This window comes from Protopterus annectens, chromosome 12.part0, assembly GCF_019279795.1.
Source record: "Protopterus annectens isolate FY-2018-M chromosome 12.part0, PAN1.0, whole genome shotgun sequence".
Lineage (NCBI taxonomy): Eukaryota > Metazoa > Chordata > Ceratodontiformes > Protopteridae > Protopterus > Protopterus annectens.
The window spans coordinates 423,588,191-423,607,850 of record NC_056746.1 but is presented as its reverse complement, the minus strand read 5'-3'; the positions used below and the strand labels follow the sequence as shown (position 1 = coordinate 423,607,850).

The 19,660-nt window shown below is 39.2% G+C and overlaps 1 protein-coding gene across 2 annotated transcripts in view; it reads right to left on the bottom strand.

Moving 5' to 3' along the window:
* Positions 1-13,776, bottom strand: part of UBE2I (ubiquitin conjugating enzyme E2 I) — a 1,019,527-nt gene extending 1,005,751 nt beyond the window's left edge. For both annotated transcript variants that reach the window (XM_044089535.1, XM_044089536.1), the window contains exon 1: positions 13,648-13,776. The gene's annotated coding sequence lies outside the window, so the exon portion shown is untranslated. The remainder of the gene's footprint in view (positions 1-13,647) is intronic.
* Between the last annotated feature and the right edge of the window lie 5,884 nt (positions 13,777-19,660).

Genomic DNA, 19,660 nt, shown 5'->3' with positions numbered 1-19,660 from the left:
TAACAAAAGAAAAAAGTGGGATAAGACACTGCTGCCAAAAGGGATGGGTGGTGAAAACACTAGACCTAGAAGTTAATGCAGCACGAGGATTACAGAACTAAAAAGGAAACTCTTGCTAAAGAATGGGGCTGGAAGGAGGTAAAATATTACAAGATTTTGGAACATGGAATTTCCCTCTCCCAAGAGGAATTTCTAAAAGTGGATTTAGAAGGCATACTTGTGCATGAGTGTATCAACTGCATTAAATTATGCTAGCAGCAAAGAAACCTACAAGGAAACACAAGACAAGAGAAATCCTAGATGTTAGAGGTGAATTAATGAAAGGAAACTGAAAATGCATACTTGATGAACAATTAAATCTTCACCAAGAGCTATGAAAGCTTAATAAATCCTGTGTTTATTGTACAGCTAGTAATGTAAACACAACAAATGTACTGTAAAGTTTGGTCAATCTACTCTTTACTTAGACTTGTGTGGTTTGCATTTGTTGTTTACAAATCCATTTGAGTAACGGGTAGGTTATCGCATCTCATAAATTAGTCCATTTGTTTTCTGCACAAATGAAACTACAAATTAAAAACACTTTGTACCCATTAGTATCAGGCCAGCTATTATGCACAGAAACATTTGCTAGAGCGATGTCTGCCACTGGAATTTTACACGCAAAAAGCATGGAGGACTGCTGAAGATGGAAGCCCACTCTCCTCTAAACAAAGACCATTAGAGTAAGAGATCTCCAGCCCCTTATCCTAAGGGCACACAGACATGGCAGCAAGGACCTCAAGGATAAGAGCACATTTGAAAATTTAAAGCAGAGTATGGCCTTACGGTTGTTATAGATACCAAATTTAAGGTAGGTTTGGAATATGTGCTGGATCCCTGTATTTTGGATGTTATTCCTTAATTTCCTAACCAGGAATTTAGACAATCAATCCTCACGAAAATTTAGTGTCAACATTATCCTACCTACCCACATTTATTGCCCACAGTATCCATGAAAATGTAGTCTTCTGAAATAAGTACTTAAATCCATACCAAAAAAAATAAATAAACTTTCACAGGACCAAACATATCAGGCTGCATTACAGGTTTGGGCAATTACAAGCCAATCAGAATCACCAGCATTACATTCAAAGTCACATAACATACAGCAGAACTCATTTCTGCAGACAAACTTAACTGCTCTAACCCCCAATCAGTTTCAGTGAAGGACAGGTAGCGTCTCCTAAACCCAGCAAGCTAAAGGCTATGGACACTCACCACACATTAAGTACCTTGACACTACCCCCCATATGCTGGTACTAGTGAAAGATGCTAGCATCCTTTCCACTGTAAAACTGGAAAAAATGGGGTACCACTAGGATCAGAGCTAGGCCCTCATTTAGATTCTAGTCCAATTATCTCAGAAGTGTGGTTGACCACATTTGCTGAGGACTGCAAGCTGGACATAGAGTTCCAGCAAAGGCCGAAATACACATACCTGGCATAGTAAGCACCAGCTCTAAGGGACTGTAGTAACTGGGACCTTGAAAAGCAAATGTTTGACAGTCTGGTAGAATTATGATGGCTAGTGCTGGCTTTAGAATTACTAGTAAAACAAAAAAAAAAAAAAAAAAAAACACACACATGCATCCTAAAAAACAACATCAGCAGGTTTCTGTGCATCTGTTTTTTGGTCCACAGGCCAAAATTTGTTTTGGGTGGATGATGGGTAATTTAAGGATATGACCCACATTAATGGACTGTAACAAGGTGGGGGGGGGGGGAGAGAAGAGGTTTTAGTAATATAAAAATATTAATGAAAAAACATCAATATAGGCTCATTCTGGTAGAAAGGCAAGATATCTTTACTAGGTTTTCAGACCAAGGGTCTTTTAGATAAAAAGTGATTCAGTTGCCCTATGCCCGCCAGGTCTTGCCCAATGACTCCCCTTCCCTCACCAAACTGATTTGCTCATTTCTCTTGGGGGGGGGTCACACCCACAGCCAGACATTCCAGCCAGGGAAAAAGCCTTACAAGCCCATCTATTCCCTGGTAAAAGGCCTTAAATCACCCAATTTGCTCCCAAGGAGAGAAGAGCCACGTGTTACAACAAATGAGAAACTCTGAAGTCCCCTTACAGCCCTTAATATGCATGAGACTCATTTGAGCTGCGCTACCACAGTTTTCTAATGGGGAGCATGCTTGCTTCTACACATGTGCCGATTCTTGGGCAACAACTACTCTGCTGGTTTGAGGTCCTCTAACCCAATGATCCCTCTAGGTGTTACCCCAAGAAGAGAGCCAGAACCACCTCCATTCCCACTAGAAAGGTTGAGCTGACAAGACACTCCCCATCCTCACGCTGCTCCACCCAGTACCTGTGGCACTAATCAAACCAGGACAGTCTGGGTTACCATCAGGGCTTCAAACCTCTGCCATGGGGAGACGAACACACATCCTAGGGTCTCCAAGTGGTTGTCCACAATTCCCAGGAGATCCTTAGTTTCCTGTAGGAGGCACACTTTACATAGTCTTGTATATATGTCACAGTTTAGCTTCCAAGCCACCATATAAGGCAGTGGCAAGCACTTCTGTTCCATTGTTTAATACCTCAAAATTTCAACTAGTTTTTCCATAGTAAAATTAAAGTGATGTGATCTTCTGGAAAATTTATGGTGGTGGACTACACTAACAGCTGTGTGGTATTTAAAGTGCTGCCTGAATATCTCATACCAGAGAGAATCAGCAACACTTCTAGCAGTGCACCCACCACGCCTTTCCTGGACTATTTGAACTAGCTGTTAACTAACATACAACAGAAAACAGGACCTTGAGATGCTGGATTGTAACTTAAGTTTGCAGCCAATCATTTTAGACGCTGTCAGCAAGGCTGTACATACCACCATCTTACTGGAGAGAAAGGCCAAGTTATTTAAGGGTGCATGTTGGGGACTTAAATGTCTTCATTATCTACAAGACAGGGTTGAGAGTAGACAGGATGGGAAACTAAAATTTAATCTACTCAGCAAGCAAGCAGGCAGGATTACTTCCTTAAATGAAAGTGATCCCTTGGTCATTATGACCTTTCTTGAAAAGACTACATATTTCACAGCAACATGAAACAAAAACATTGGTTCTCGTAACAAGAGACCTTGAAGCTACTATCAGTGCATTAAATCCAGGAAAAGCCCAAGGCCAAACAGTTTCCACATCAATTTTTTTTTTTTATACCAAGGCATGGAAAAAAAAGAGGCAAACTTAAGTGTCTACATAAAAGGTGTGCATGGCCAAGCATCTTCACAGTCCTCATGATCATTTGCACAGTATCGTTATATACCTAAAATACTTACTGGTGAAAGAGCCAATTACTGGCTCCATTCATCTTATTTCCACCCCCATTTTTCACTTGCAACACCAAAAAATATTCTCAGCTGTGATTATAAAGTTGTAGCATTAATTAGAAGAAAAAAAAAAAAAAAACACAACAAACAACTCAAGCATTTAAACAGAGTGGCCTACTGCGACTTTGGTACTGGGATCTCAAGCACTAGCCCAGGACTATGCAGTTCAAGAATTTTACTTCCATTCTCAAGACAGGTGCTAACTGTTGATTAGGCCAGGCCTAAATCACCACACTTGGGGGGGTTGCACTTGTATTACCTATATATGCACATTTACTGGGATAGTCCATCTGGGCATTAAAAAAAAAAAAAAAAAAAAAAAAAACTTTCAGAGGCATGGAAAATACAACAGGGGGGAAAAAAAGTAAAATTACAAAGACTAACTTTAAGCAGAAGATTACAAACAGTTAAACAGTAATTAGTTTTTTGTAACGCATAAAGATTACAAACAGTTAAACAGTAATTAGTTTTTTGTAACGCATAAATAAAAACAGTACAGTACAGTTGTTGTATCGTTTGGCTTTTCCCGGTTAGGGGTCACCACGGCAGAACTCCGGTCTGCTAATGATTGGCAGTAGATTTTTACGTGCAGAGTTGCCAGCCCTGACGCACAACCTTCAACGAAGGTATGCCCATTCACGCATTAAAAAAAATAAATAAAAAAACTTTGCAAAGAAACCACCACTGCTCTGGAAGTGACAATTATACTGTGTGGCATGCAGAAGCAGAAAGGTGAAGACAAGTTGGAGACGCACAGTGGCTGGATCATGCATGGGGTGTGGTAGAGGTTGAAATACTAAGTTGTTAAAGAAAGGGAGAGTAAGATTGTGTACATTTGTTATGAAGAGTGGTTGCAAGATGCCAGTGTATGAAATGGCTGGATAAAGGAAAATACATAAGGAATGCAATGGGACAGAATGACAAAGGGAAGAGAAAAAGCAGGGTAGTGAGCCAGGAGATGTTGAATGGGAATGAGGGTATAATAAGAATGGAAGTGGTAAGGAAAGTAAGTAGTTTAGAAGAAAGGATGACAAGACACACATTGTGGACATGCAAGTATAGTGCCCTTAAGACTGCATTGTGTGAGTATTAGTACAGTGCTCTTAGACTGCATTGTGTGGCTGGACTACTACAATATATGTCTAGCCAAGAATGCAGTAGAAAACACAGCCAGGTGTTTAAGACTTGAAAGATTTCACCTCTGGTATTCAAGAACAAGGAGATGGAGTTCATATTTGAGAGATTAAGGAGAAGAGAGTCAGAGTTGTACAATTTAAGTATTTAAAATAAAATAATTTTAAAAAGTCTAAGCAATGAGATCTGTTTAGCTAATAGTGTTGGAGGAGTTAGGCTAGGGCATGTTTCAGGTTGTGTGTCAAGTAGGGCATGTTTCAGGTTGTGTGTCAAGTAGTTGCTAGAACAGCCTCACATTTGGACTCCAGTAGTTTTAGTGCTACACAATGTAGAAATTTGTACAGTCACATTACAGCACACTAAAATTGTTTTGTTTTAGCATTGCTCAACATTAAAACTTCAGACAATCTACGCCAATGGGAATTGGAGCAGCACACAGGATAGCTGGAAAAAGGAAAATTGAAGCAATGTATTTTCTAGCATTATCAGTTTGGTAATGCTTGTATCCTTTAGATCTTACCAAATTTTTGGATGAACATTTTAAAAACATTTTTAAAATGTTGGATTTCAAGTGATCATCAATTACTACACCTCACAGCCAAGTGTAGGTTTCCATAAGACAGCAAGGCTTCAATACTGGTAAAAGAATCCTGCATTTGCTGCTGCAGTGTGTAGCCATTTCCAGCAACAAAAAATAAATAATCAGTGAGCCATCCTGCATGCAACAATGTCAGGTACTGCCAGCTATACCAAAGTAGGGCAGTGGATATGTAAAACAAGCCAGCACAGCTAGGTGGAATGTAGTAAAGAATACTAGATTATCTGAATATCAAACTTAGCACAAGCATCTCTACAGTGTGTCCTAATGGACAAAAGAAGAAATGTGCACGCATTACTGTAACTGTTTAAAATGTACACGTTTTAAACAGGATACTAGAAGAGAAGAGGTTAATCCTAATCCACCCAACTGAAAACAGTTTTGAAATGGGCCATAAAGATCGCATCTTACAGTTCAACACATCCAGAGACTAGGAAGCTTTGCATGGTCTTTTGGGGTAAACCAATTGCTAGTCTGGAAGGGTGAAAGTTTGAAATAGTTGTACGACTTCCAGGAGCTGCAGCAGATCTTAGTAAGGCTCTGTGTGTGTGTGTGTATTACGGACACGTGCTAAATCCGGACAGCTTCTAGCCAAGGAGGGATAGCATGGGAACCAGAAGTCAGATGTATATGATATTCTGTAATCCAGCACCAAGATTTTAGTACTAGGCAAGACAGAAGTCTCAGAGCAGTCTGTTTTTGGAACCTAACAGAGGACGACTCCTCACCTACTTAAATCTTGCCTTGCTCTAGTAAGTGACCAGGGAATATCAATTCTTTAGGTCAGAAAGAGAGACAGTAAGATTAAGTACTGTTTTTCTGTATTAGTGTCATCACTTCCCATTATTGAAACTCTAGTGGTTACTGTTAAGTAACTTTTTCATGTTCTTTTATTACAAGTGTATTCAAACCTCACTGTGGCTAGTCTTTTAATCTTGCAGTATACCTGTACTTATCTGGTGAGACCTCCGGCCACTCCTGAAAGCCTTGCTCGTGGTCAAACTACCACTTGTATTGATATTAAATTTCACTCAGTATAATTGGGTATCTTTGCAAAAGCCTTACAGTAGCTGGCTTTGGAGCGTCTAGGTAGTGGTACAACTACCTTACAGTCTGGGCAGAACAGGGCATAGCTAGTAAATTTATGCCAGCCTTCCCCAGGTGTGTCAGCTGTCTGGAGCACTGGTTTCACAGACTGTGCGCTGGAGAACTTTGCTTGGACACTCTGCTGAGATCTCAACTCTTTAGCTGTGCCAGTGGGGAGTCTTACTGGGGACCTGGAGGAACAGACAGAAAACCAGACACTGGACTGTGTAGATTCCCCATGTGTCAAGGGAAAGTGTGCTGAATGCAGACAGCTGCATCTGGAAATACTGGGCGTATCCATATTTGTTCCAAGTGAACACCTCTCGTGCAAGTGGGGAGGATTCAGGCTCCTTGATTACTGGCCCAGAGTGGGGACATCCCACTACATATCAGTTTTTTTTTTGACCGCTGAATGGAGATCATTCCCAAATATGTTGAATAAAAGCAGGCTTAAGAATAGAGCCCAGGGACTACCATGGTGAACAGGGGAGATGTTATTTGGGCATTTGTCCATTGCATGCAGGACAGGTAGCAGAGTACGGGTGTATCAAGACCCAGGGAGGACAATTTTGTTTGCAGTTATTTGTGTGAAACTAGATCAAAAGTCTCCAGCAGGTGAAAGACGACTGCAGAGATAAATGAAGATAAGGAAAAGACAGTAGTGCTATGATTAGGGCAGAAGCCATGCTGCACAGGCGACAACAAATTGTCCAAAATTAAGGAAAGTAGTTATGTTTGGAAACATTCCTTGAAATAATTTTGAATATGGAGATACAGTTATAATCTGTGGAAGTAGCATCTTTGTAAGGATGAGAGGTAAGATGGTTGTGAACATACCAGAAACTTGGTAGGTCATGGCATCTGCTTTCTTTTTAAATGTATCTTCCTAGTAAATTACCTGGGGCAGCAGTAGCAATTTTATTTTATTTGTTTAGGGTGGAGGTGGAGACAGACTCCAGGGAGAAAGCTGCAGTGGAGTGTTGGTTTATAGAAAGGCTGTGGGGTAGTGGAATATGAGAGACTTGGATCTGAAGTCGCACAGTTGAAGTATGTACTGAACTGGGAGGCCAAATCATTTGATTAAGCGACAGCAGGAGTGTTAAGTGTCCCCATTACTATTCAGCTTGGATACCAATGAATACGTGTATGGGACAGAGTGATATGGATGGAGGAGAATTTGTCAGTCTGATCTCTATGCAGACGATACAGCCTTGGCCCAGTGGATGCAGACTCAAGCCAGCTGCTGGGTTTAGGACTACTTCAGATTCATTTTTCAAATTTTAAAATGAAGACTTCTAAACACTTTTGCTTGCAAATCATTAACAGTATATCTACCTCCAGCAAACTGGTCCAATTCTTCCATACCTGGATGTGGTTATCCACCTCAGACTTGCTGATTAAACACGACAGTAAGAGAAATTGTTAAGCATTGCAACTACTAGTTAGCTACAAGATTAAAACTTTGGTAAAGATGGTTCTGGCTCCTAAAATGCTAGATCAAAATTCTTTCTTGCCAAGCCTGCCCATTTTGAACCTACATCCTGAAGTCAACTAGAAGCTGCTGGGCCCCTTCCTGCCCATGCAGGAAGTAGTCACCAACATACCTCTAACAAATACCATGAGACTGACACAACTAGTTTAGATTACATGGCTAGGCTTACAAAGGCCCATGAACCCTCACACCTACCCAGTCAATCAAGTCCACTCATTCAATAACCGAATGTCAATAAACTAAACCCACATGCAGCACCCTGAACAGGAAAAAACTCCAGTACCTGAGCGAGAGATTTTATAAGAAACCACAGCTGAAGCTTGATGCATGCATCTTTTTCACTTATCAGGACCTCCCACTAAATTATTCTATTCTTTCCCCATTAATGGGGTGAGAGGAACAGTCACTCAGCCAACCAGAGACAATTTGGACATTTTCTGCATGCTTTTGAAGTTTTCTGAAGTAGGAAAAAAAACACACTCAAACTCTGACAAGGACAACTAACCAATTCCCTATGTCACAGCTTTGAGTGTTTAGGCATTTTCTCCTACTTTAAATACTACTGTATTTTCTTTTAAATGATATTTTGCTCCAGCTTACATTAAGGCGTTTCTATACAGATAAGATACCAATAGGATATTATAGGTTCATAAGTAGGTACTAGGCTATCGGCCCAAGGGCCTAAGTAAGCCTTGCCACCCAAGAAAGTCATTTGCCTGTGCCCCTGTCGAGCAGAGCCACAGAAGTGATCCCTGAGGCGCATTTCCCATCCACTCAAGATTTTTCTTTAAGAGTGGTAATGAGAAACTTTGCTTGACATAGATGGGTAGCTTGTTCCAGAGTACGGGAAGTCTCTGGGACAGGAATCTATCCCTCCAGCATGTCCTGTTTATTGTGGTGACAAGGTTTAGGTCCCTAGAGCGTGTAGCTGGGAGGGATTAACATTTCTTTAGTTGTAGCATGTCCAACAGCTCTGGGTTTGACATAGCTTTATATGCTGGGCAGAGATCACCTTGGAGTAGGCGAGTTTGAGGCGGTCAGTGTAGGGCATCTGTTCAGAGGCCAGTAATCCTCTTTGTGAGGTACTTCTGTGGCCTTTCCAGCTGCTGCAATGACACAAAGTACATTCCAAAAGGGGTGTTTCACTCTATAATGGGTCTGAGTGTCAAGTAGTGGGTAACAATGACCTCTTTTCCTGGATGAGAACCATTTTATGAGGTGTGCCACGTAGAAGGATTTCCTGACTACTGTGGCATTGTGATCAAAGAAGAGACTGTCTACCTGGGTCCCAAGGTCTAATCGCACATTCAGCGTTAAGTACACTGCCGCCTATGTGGTAGTTCATTGGTACAGAGTTTTTACCAAAGGGGATGACAATGCACTTTTTGGTATGGAGCTTGAGGCCATGGCTCTGACACCAAAACTAACAGGAGAGGTCCCAGGACGGATCCCTGTGGTACTCCACTTGTCACTGGTTTGAAGTCAAATCTGGAGGCTGCAACTTTAGTGTGAGTTCTGTCAGTGAGCCAGTTGGCAACCCATCTTGTGACTTAGCACTTTATTAGTCAAGTCCATCCATCTTACTCACACACAAGATACCAAAAGTCCTTATCAGACTCTTTTCATCCTCAACACATGCCACAAGGGTAAGTGATCAAGCAACATGCTTTTGTGACCTGCAGGAAAGCAAAGTACCATAGAGGAGCTCAAAAGGCATAGAGAAGACAGACTGTGCACAAGAATGTTAATACTGGGCCACTCAGCTGCACTCAAAAATCCAAAAGGCATAACTTCCCAAATAAACCTTAGTTCCTCTGCTACTGCACTCTTCCTTGTGTAGCAGTCAACACCCAAGAAGTTAAAGCTTTGTGGAACGGAGGTGGTTTTTACTCAAGAAATAGAGATAGCTGCCAACGCAGACTCCTATGCAAAAGTGTGGAAAATGAAGCTGATGAAGTCATTAGATAAGATACTAAATGGAGCGTCTTCTGTGAAGCATCTACAGGTCCTCTCCCATGTCTACCAATTCCTAAAGACTTGTCAGTCACGGACATCGACCTTCAAAGCAACCCACACAGATGCTAAGTGACTAAAAAAATGTCAACATCCAGCAATGGAGTTCACACCTCCAGGACTGCTTCGCTGAATTATACTTACTGCTTGATAAGAGCAACTCTCCTTGAAGCTAGAGAATGAAAATAAAATTAAGGCTTCCTAAACGCCAGTATTCATATGGTTCAAAGTGCCAGTTCTCCGGAATCCACAGAGTGCTTTTACTAGTGTCCACTCAATGGAGTGGATTTTATCTTGGGGCACACTTGACCCAAACAAACATTCCTGCCTCATGCAGATCATAAACACTAAAGCAGTTTGCTATCAATAAGGTCATCCCTGCTACAGCTTGGATTTTATTTTAATGCAACTATTGTGACCATCTGCCCATAATACCAGCTACTACAAGCAGACTGTAACCAACATATGACCAGTGCAGCAATTCTTTGCATCGACTCCTGCAGTGCATCAATGGCCAGAATTTTCTTCTGACAGTTCCACAGTTAAACCACGGTTTCCAAAAAAAAAGACAACCAATACCAGATCCATTTTAACATTTATGGATCCTACACCACCTATTTTAATCCACAAACATAAAAACATGATCCTCCACAAAATGTAAATGCGAGTAGCAAGTTACTTGCTTTTGCCCCAGACCAAGAGTAGCACCACTATCAACTTATTATAGCACTCCAGCATTTCTACTTGGGTAGCACATATATGCAACATCCTTGGTGAATGCTCCTGCTCCAAGACAATACTACAGCTCCTACACCACTTAAGGTATTAACACTCTACAATCTTTGACCAAATAGTAGCCATTTATACATTTGTCAGTCCAACTCTCAACACCCCCCATAAAGCAGAGACCTACATCACGTTCTTGAAGCAAGTGAATTTCCTAAAACACCTAATAATGATAAAGTGCTTATGATTTAAGATACTTTCCTTGGTTTAAAAGAAAGGCAGTCAATCTTGCAGAACAGCCAGGCAACTGTCACCATAGAAGAAAACACAAACATGAGTTTTAGGATTTTTACCTTGATTTAGGAAAACTCAAGGTGCGCGTTATTCATCAGGGGAAAGAAGCATTTTTCAGCAACACTGCCATCTCAAACACCACAGATTACAAGCTTCTACACACGTGATTAGTTTTGAACATAGAACTGTCCAATTTTCTTGTTTTGCCATTTACATAGAATTGTCCAGTTTTCTTGTTTTGCCATTTAGCAGTGGGGGCACCAAGATATTAAGACACAACAAAAGTCCAAGTATGACCAAATAAAGTTTAATACAAATAAATAAAGCACTCTAGCACCTTGGCTTAACATAAGTATTCAAGGAGTACTTTCATCATTAACAAACCCTTCTATTCATACCCCACAGTTGCCAACCAATTATACAATAAAATAACAAATTATACATTTAAAACACTCCAAATATTTAAAGACACATTTGGAAGCATTACCATATGGTACATTTGAGAATTTCTAGAATATGTAATGATTATAATTTTGAAAAAAAAAAAAAAAAGTTGTTACACTGGATATGTTTAAGAAAAAAAATTAGGATAGGTGATAGAGAAAAGTGTTAGAAGAATAAAGAAAAGGTATGGAGGTACTAACAATATAGCAGACAGAATTTACATTCAGAGAGAACAACATTAATGAAAGTGCTCTTTTTGTAGTAATGACTTATAGTAATTTAAGTGATAGTATAAAACAAATTATTGGGCATTATTGGAAATTTTTGAATAAATTTCAGGAGTTATGTTTATAACAGAGAAAAAAAATTAAAAGGATATGTTAGTTTATACTGCATTTCAAAGACCCAATAATATGCTATTACAGCAGGTTCAATTTAAGGGGACAACACCATGTGGTAATTGTACAGGGTATCAACATATAGTACAGACTCAAAAATTAATATTAGATTTAAAGTCTGAGATTATTATTGTTCAACAGAACAGGTGGTTTATACAATTAATGCAGTTGTACCAACTATTATATAGAGCAAACAAAGAAGGTTTAAAAAGAGATTGTTTTACCTAACCTTAAGTGTTTCTAATAGAGTCCTTTAGCCCAACATTTTAAATTATATCACAATAATGATTGTGTAGGTTTAGCTGTGACTATTTTAGAACAGGTACAAGGAGAGAGGAATAGTGATTATAAGAGATTTGTTATATAAGAAAATACTATTTTGAAATATGGTACTTCTATTCCACTGGGTCTGAATACAGACTGCTGTTGGAAGGGTGTTATTTACAGTGTTGCAAAATGTGTCTCTTTAAATATTTGCAGTGTTTTAAATGTGTAATTATTAAATTAGTTTACTGTACAATTGTCTGGCAACTGTAGGGTAAATAGGCTTTGTTAGAGCCGCTAGAGTGCTTTATTTACTCATACTAAACTTTATTTGGTCATACTGGGACTTTTGTTGTGTTTTAAACGTTTTGATTATTGTTTGGAGGCACCAAGGTATTGTCACACACAAAAAAACAAAAAGGAATGACAAACACTTAACATAAGACAAAAAGGACAATGTAGACCGAGATTAAAGCTTTCCTCAAACATGAAAGACAAAGTTTAAGCACAGAAGCAGAAAAACCTGCATACTCAAACATGACTTCCAAAACGAGTTTGAAATAATGTTTTAGTTATACATTTAGGAGGTGTTACCGCCATTCTATAGTTACAGCTAAATAACCAATGCTAATAAAACTGTACATCTAAACAATTCCATGCAGAACTTCACTCTCTTTCAGCTACTTAAAAATAAAGTTTTAGCCTCCATGAAGCTAAACCATCAAGACCAAAATACACACAGTCTCAAAAGATCACTTCAAACCCATGGAAAATAGCTACAACTATTGTTCAGTAAGGGAGGAAGGAAAAAAAGATAAACATCCATCTTGCCATCCAAAGACATTAGTTTAAAACTTGAGAGCTACTTCAAAAGCCACAAAGCACAAGAATAACACACACATTAGGTAGAAAAACACACACCTAAGCAAAACACAGAATTCCCACTCACTCAAATATAAAAGGTACAGTGCCACATCCAGTTTTTGGTGAATGAAATGACAAGTAGCACACACATACCTTTACTATGTACTCCACAAACAGGACATTAAACAATCCCACAAATGTACTAGAGACGCACTTTTGCCAATGTTAGTAGTTCTAACATTTAAATTAACAGCACTACAAAGTGTTCAAGTGCAGCCCAAAGTGTAAATATCTTCTGACCCGGAAACACAATTCAACCAAATCACACCAGAAAGGGTTCTGAAGTCACAACAGGGACTCTAAACAGTATTCATTCTATATAATGGTAATGGCTTAGTACCTACAGCAAGATAAAAACAATAAGCAAGTAAACTACAAAGGGGGAGGGGGTAAACACACCTCCCTACCGCCCCCCACCCCCAGAACAAAATATAGTAGTTGAAAGTGTTTGTTGTAGTGGAGGAAACATTTTAAGTTTTTGTATCAAAAAGAAAACACACCTGTCACCAGTTCCGAGCTCCAGATTTAAGTGATACTACCACGACATACTCCCCCATTACTTATACTATAGAATAACAAAACAGAAAAACGACTCATCCTTCACAGGGACCGTAAAGGACCATAAACATATAAAAAGTATGAGACTTTGTAGTTGAAAGTAGTAACTCACAACGGGAGCGTATTACCCCCGATGCGCTACTACAACACCCCAAAACAGCAAAGCTAGAAGCACTCAGCCCGACATTGTGTTCTATCTCGGGTCAGCCCCCGGCTGCGTCAACCGCTGTTCCTCCGAGACAGAACCCGGGAAGAACACTAGCTGTAGACAACCACTATGGGAAAACAACCACGCGCTGTAGCATCGTCTACTCCTCCACGATTCACCTTACCTCAGATAGTTCACAAAAAGCAAACTACAGCTTAGTATCCGCGTCTCCTGTCTCGGGACAAAGCCCCCTGAAGTTTCCCTCCTCAATCGGCACCGAACTAACCCAGGCTAAATAGGTCCCCATTTAAACCTTATAATGTGCCTGATTGTAGTTCAGATTCATACGTGAAATAATCACAAGACTGACTTATTTACTAACTTAGTGAGTTCGGTTATTTGATTAACAATATTACCATTTCGGCCAATGTTTCTACATTTGAAACAAACGGTATAAGATTTTTAAAAATAAGAAAAATATTTCACTACAAATCATAAAACTGCTGCTATTTTCTAATTACATAAATAGGGTACTTATAAATTTATATTGTTTCTAGTAGAAAATGTTTTCTTAAAAAAAAACAACAATGCAGGCAAACACTTAGGCAGCTTTACACTTAAAGGGACAGCGTTACTTTCTTAGGGACCGTCTCTAAATAATAACAGGGGAGTAGCTAAACTACAGTAATAAAGAGACGGTAAGTATACTAATCAGGTTAATTAAAATAATGTTTGCATTGTAAACATATTTTAAGTGTTTGCGTTGAAATGTTTTGGAAACGCCAACACACTATTTTTTCAGAGTTAACACATTCAAATGGAGGCTTGTTTGCTGCCTGGGCCCTGCTCCTTTTAACGAAAGAGGGAATGAGAATGTTACTCCTCAATTGAACGTATTAATATTGCTCTGCACCAAAAATATAACTGTTTCACATTATTCGCAAACACATGAAAAGTGACAATACGGAGAAGATCCTCGTTATTCAAAACTACGATTTTTTCAGGAGTATGTCGCTCCTTTTGAATGATAAAATGTTGTCGATCCCTTATTCAGACAGACTGAAATTAATTTTGGTTTAATTTAGATGAAGTGTAGCCAATAGGTGAGGAGCATTTATAGTACTGTCTGCTATGATTGATTTGGTTTCATGAAAGTTAGTGGATGAAAGTGTAAGCCTGCATCTCGACCTTACGCTTTTGAAGTCAAAATAAATCTTAACACGTTGTCAGTACAGCCCAGTTGTTTATGTATCACCGTGGTGGATAACAAAATTTGTTTCTCACGACCTCAAGTTTGTATGTTTAGCTTACGTACATACTCAATCAAACCGAAGCATTCTTGTTACCGCTGAGATAGCAACTATGGCGTGTTAATTTTGTTACTAAGTCAAATAATAAATGGCCATGGTAACTCGAGAAGTGTCCCGTGATTATTATTATTGATATTAAAACAAAGTAATACAATTTACGGACATTGTAAGCAAACAGAACATACAGCCAATTAAAAACAGCACTTCAAAAATGCAATCCCACCCCACCAAAAAAAGAGGGAAATATAGAGGTGCACTTAACAGGGTTTCGAAGGCAAGCCGAAGAGTTGATTCGCTCAGTATATCTTTTGTCAGTACCCTCATAGTACTCCTCCTATTGCCTCCAGAATGACAGGTAGCTGCAAAAATAACCCTGGACAATCAGTAAGAATATTTATTTATTTATTTCACATTTGTTAACCGGATTAGTCCACTGAGTTTGCAAACAATCCCATTTTCAGTGGAGACCCGTGGGGGAAAACCCCAGTAAAGATAAAGTGACAATATTTTAAATAACAGTCACAATACAAAATAATTGTAAAAAAGAACAGGTTATTAACTACTTGCATTGCACTGATAGTAAGTAACGCATTTTCAGTGGAGACCCAAGGGGAAAGAGCCCCAGTACACATAAGCAAAGATAAACATACATTAAAAATAATGCAAATACGAAATTAATTATAAAGAGAAAAAAAAATTATGAACGTTAAGGGTTGCACTGATAGCAGTGGTCTAAATTTACTACATATAAGAGTGAAAACAAAAGGATAATCGTTCAAAGAAAATGTACAGACATTGATAGGAAGTGGGGGGGGGGTAAATAGTGTGGAGAATGGGAGGGGGAAGAGAAAGGAGGGGGCTATAGTAGTAGAGATGGGGATTTAGGAAGTTAGTTTAAGCAGAAGTTACTAACAGAGAAAGAAAGTTAGGAGATGCAACAGGTTATACAGTAGGACAGACAAAGACTATGTGTGGTTAAGGCAACGGCATAATTTCAAGTTTAGTACGTGGGATTTAAGCTCCTTTTTAAAATAGGGAAAGTAAAAGTTGGATCTAATATGGAGAGGGAGTTTGTTCCAATTTAGTGAAACAGAGTCTTTGTAAAGTAGTTTGCCAATATTCCTTTTGGGTTTATAAACTGAGAGAAGATGCTGATCAGCATTCCGGAGAGGCCAGGGGGAGAGTAGAGATTAACATGGGAGGCAAGAGCAGGGCAGGCAGAGGGGTTGTTGAGTATAAAAAAGGTAGTGTGGAGTTGCAGGAGAAGGTGCAGAAATTCCAGCCACTGAAGTTTGTTTAGTGAGAGGCAGTGATGCGACGAGAGTGGTTGGTTTAGAATAAATCTGGCAACTTTGTTGTATTTTTGTTCTAGTTTCTGCAGTGAGGTAATTTGGATATTGGTAAGGATGGGGGAAGCGTATAGAAGACTAGGTAAGAAAAATGCCTGCGCAAGAGTGCGTTTAGTGGGAGTAGTGAGGAATTTTTTGTTCCTATAAAGTAGTCCAAGTTTTTGGTGTTTTTTTTTTTTTGATGACCAGTTGTATGTGCAAGTCAAATTTTAGTCGGTCATCAATTATTACCCCAAGGAGTTTGGTGTGTAAGGCAGGTGAGGTAGTGGTGCCATCTAGGGAGGAAAGAGAAAAGTTGGATTTAAGGTGAGATAGTGTCTGAGATAGGAAGAGAATGAGTTGAGTTTTCTTCGGGTTAAGGATTAGTTGATTATTTCTTAGCCATTTTTCAACAGAGATAAAGGAATTCTGTGTTAGTGTGTGTAGTTCAGAGATAGTATTGGAGATAGATAAGTGAGCAGAGTCGTATGTGTATTGTATTACAGATGAGACACTGCAGGATGAATGTAGGTTGTTGGTAAAAATGTTGAAAAGGAGCGGTCCAAGTATGGAGCCTTGGGGTACTCCTGTTTGAACAGCAAGGAAGGGTGAGAAAGCCTGCTGCCATGTAACAGCTTGTTTTCTGCCAGTAAAGTAGGATTGGAACCAGCCAAGAGTAGAAAGAGAGATGTTTAGGTCTGAGAGTTTGTTAAGAAGGATGAGATGAGACACAGTGTCAAAGGCTTTAGAGAGATCAAGGAATAGACAGAAGACGAGAAGAACATTTTGAGTAAAGGATAGTAAGGCAGTCGAGGTACTGTGTTTAGGCCGGAAACTATGTTGTGAGGGGGGGGTGAGGAGATTTTTGTGAATGAGATAGGACAGTAGTTGAGTATGTATGCATTTTTCAAGGATCTTAGATAGTGGTGAGAGAATAGCAATTGGTCTGTAGTTAGAGGGTTCAACAGACTTGCCACTTTTGTGCAGAGGAGTGGTATAGAAGGATTTCCATATTTCCGGTACAGTACATGTCTGAATGGAGTGATAAGATATATGTATATATATGCGCGTACACACACACATACAGATATGATCTGCTGAGAATGCTACAGGAAAAACAAAATTTGATTTGTGGTTTGCCTCCATACTTCATGATTCAATGTATTGGTTAAAAAAGTAATGATATTCATTTACTGGCCATTAAAATAAATGAAGTAAATGGAATTGGAAGTTAAGTACCCCATGTTGGATAAAAGGCCTCTGGAGGAATACTGATGTGGTGGGATGTATTTAGGTGACATGGATATTAGAGGACTGATAGTGTAGTTGCTCATTCTGGGAGGTCAGAAACTTATTAATAACTGCCAATGATGGTCCAGCAGACTTAGTATAGAAAAAGTGAAGACACAGGAACTTACAATGGAGATGTGACTCGAACAATGCTCCTCTTGGCTGTCAGAAGGCTGGACCAAGTAGTTCAGTCCTTAGACATTATGTAGGGCACTACCTATCTACAGCTGTGACACTTGGGATAATGGGGTGCTACTACATGACGCTCCATGGAGATCAGCCTAGATGGAGTGGTCAGAGAATAAAAAGATTAGAGACTATCCTAGGTGGAAAAGGTCTATCCCTTTTTAATTTTTCCAAATCTTTTGGGTTCCATTCCTAAGTCAAAGTATGATTAAAGTTCATGAAATTAGTATTGTTTCACTCTTTTATGTCAGCCAAAAGTGCTCTTCACAACACCCGCAATGTGCCCAGTAATGACTCCTGCAATTCGTACGGAGTTACATGTTTTGGTAGCATATCTAAATATGATTGTATTATAAGACTCATTGCTCCTTCTACTATTGGAACTATCTGGGTATCTTTCTTCCAAATTGCTCTCGTTTCTGCTTGCAAATTCTGATATTTTATGACTTTGTGTCTCTCTATATGCAGGACACTGTAGTCAATGGCTGTGGTGATTTCAGTGATCAGTGCTACTTTTGTCTTCTTTTCTTGGACCGCTATATCCGGTTTTCTAGCAGTTATCTTTTGAACTGTTGGTAACGGATGATCCCATGTGATGTTGACTTCATCATTTTCTATGATGCTTTGTGGCTCATGTTTCCAGTGTTTTTCAGCCACTTCAGTACCATAATGTTTGCATAATCTCAAGTGCAGCAGTCTTGCCACATTGTTATGCCTTTCATTATACTGTCCTTCTGCCATTAGTATGTCACAACCAGCAATGAAGTGTGCAACTGTTTCCAATATTGTTTTGCAAAACCTACATTTGTCTGTTTCTTCGACATGTTCAATGGACTTTGTAAACCAGTGTGTACGCCAATATTAACCTTTCATCTCTTGGTTTGAATTTGTCTCTCCTTAACCATTCCTGCATTCATTCCTGATCAACATGAGGTTCTTCCAGAAGTTTTCTATGCTTGCAACTATATTTATGCATTTTCTACATTTCTTGCCTTCTCATCTGGTCTTTAACCTTATATTCTTTCTTTTGTTTTTTGGCACATTCAGTTGCTGCCTGGTTTTTATCTACTTCTGGTTTGATTTCCATTCCTGCTTGATGTCGATATGTTTCTGCTAGATTAAGGAGAGAAGTCATCTTAGATTTATTCTCCTCATGTTTCAAAACTTTCACTATATTTGGGTATTGTGAGGTCAGTAGATATGTGTGGAGTCCCACAATTGCAGATCTATACATGTAATCAATTTCAAGGAGACCCATCCCTCCTTCAGAACGGGGAATATATAATCCTGGTATGCACTGATCTTTATAAATCATTTGGTGAGGATGAAGCATCCATCTTTGTTTTCTATCTAATCAATCCAACACATTTTGGGGCCAGTCAATTCCAAAACTGTAAGTTAGGACAGGAAGAGCAAATCGGTTTATACCTTGGATTTTGTTCCTAGATGTCAGTGCTGTTTTCAGGATTAATTTAAGTCTTCTGAAATATTCCTTACTAAGTTTTATTTGCATTTGTTTGTGTTTTATTGTTGATCCTTCATCAATTCCCAAATATTTATACACTCCTTCTTGCTCAAGTTCTTTTATATCACATTCTTGTCCCAGACTGATGTTTTCCTGGTGTTGCAGTTTTTCTGCTTTAAAGGTTGCTTTTGCACATTTATCAAGACCAAATGACATTCTTATATCATGTGAAAAAGTTTTGATAACTTGCAGTTGTGCTTCCAGTCCCTCATCTGATGAGCTATACAGTTTTAAATCATCGACAAAGAGAAGATGAGAAGTCTTTACACTTTGTTGTTTTCTAGGAGCCAAATTGCAGCCATGGCCTAAGCTGTTAAATAGACAGCTTAATGGGTTAAGGGCAAGGCAGAATACCAGCAGTGACAAAGTCACCCTGGAATATCCCCCTTTGAATTTTTATCCCTGGGATAATAATTTGTGCTTTATCATGGCTTAACTGCAAAGTGGTCTGCCACTGTTTCAAGGTCACTGTAATGTAGTTAATCAGTGTAGGATGTAGCTTATACACTTTTAAGCAGTCTTTTATCTATGAATATGGGATACTATCAAATGCTTTTT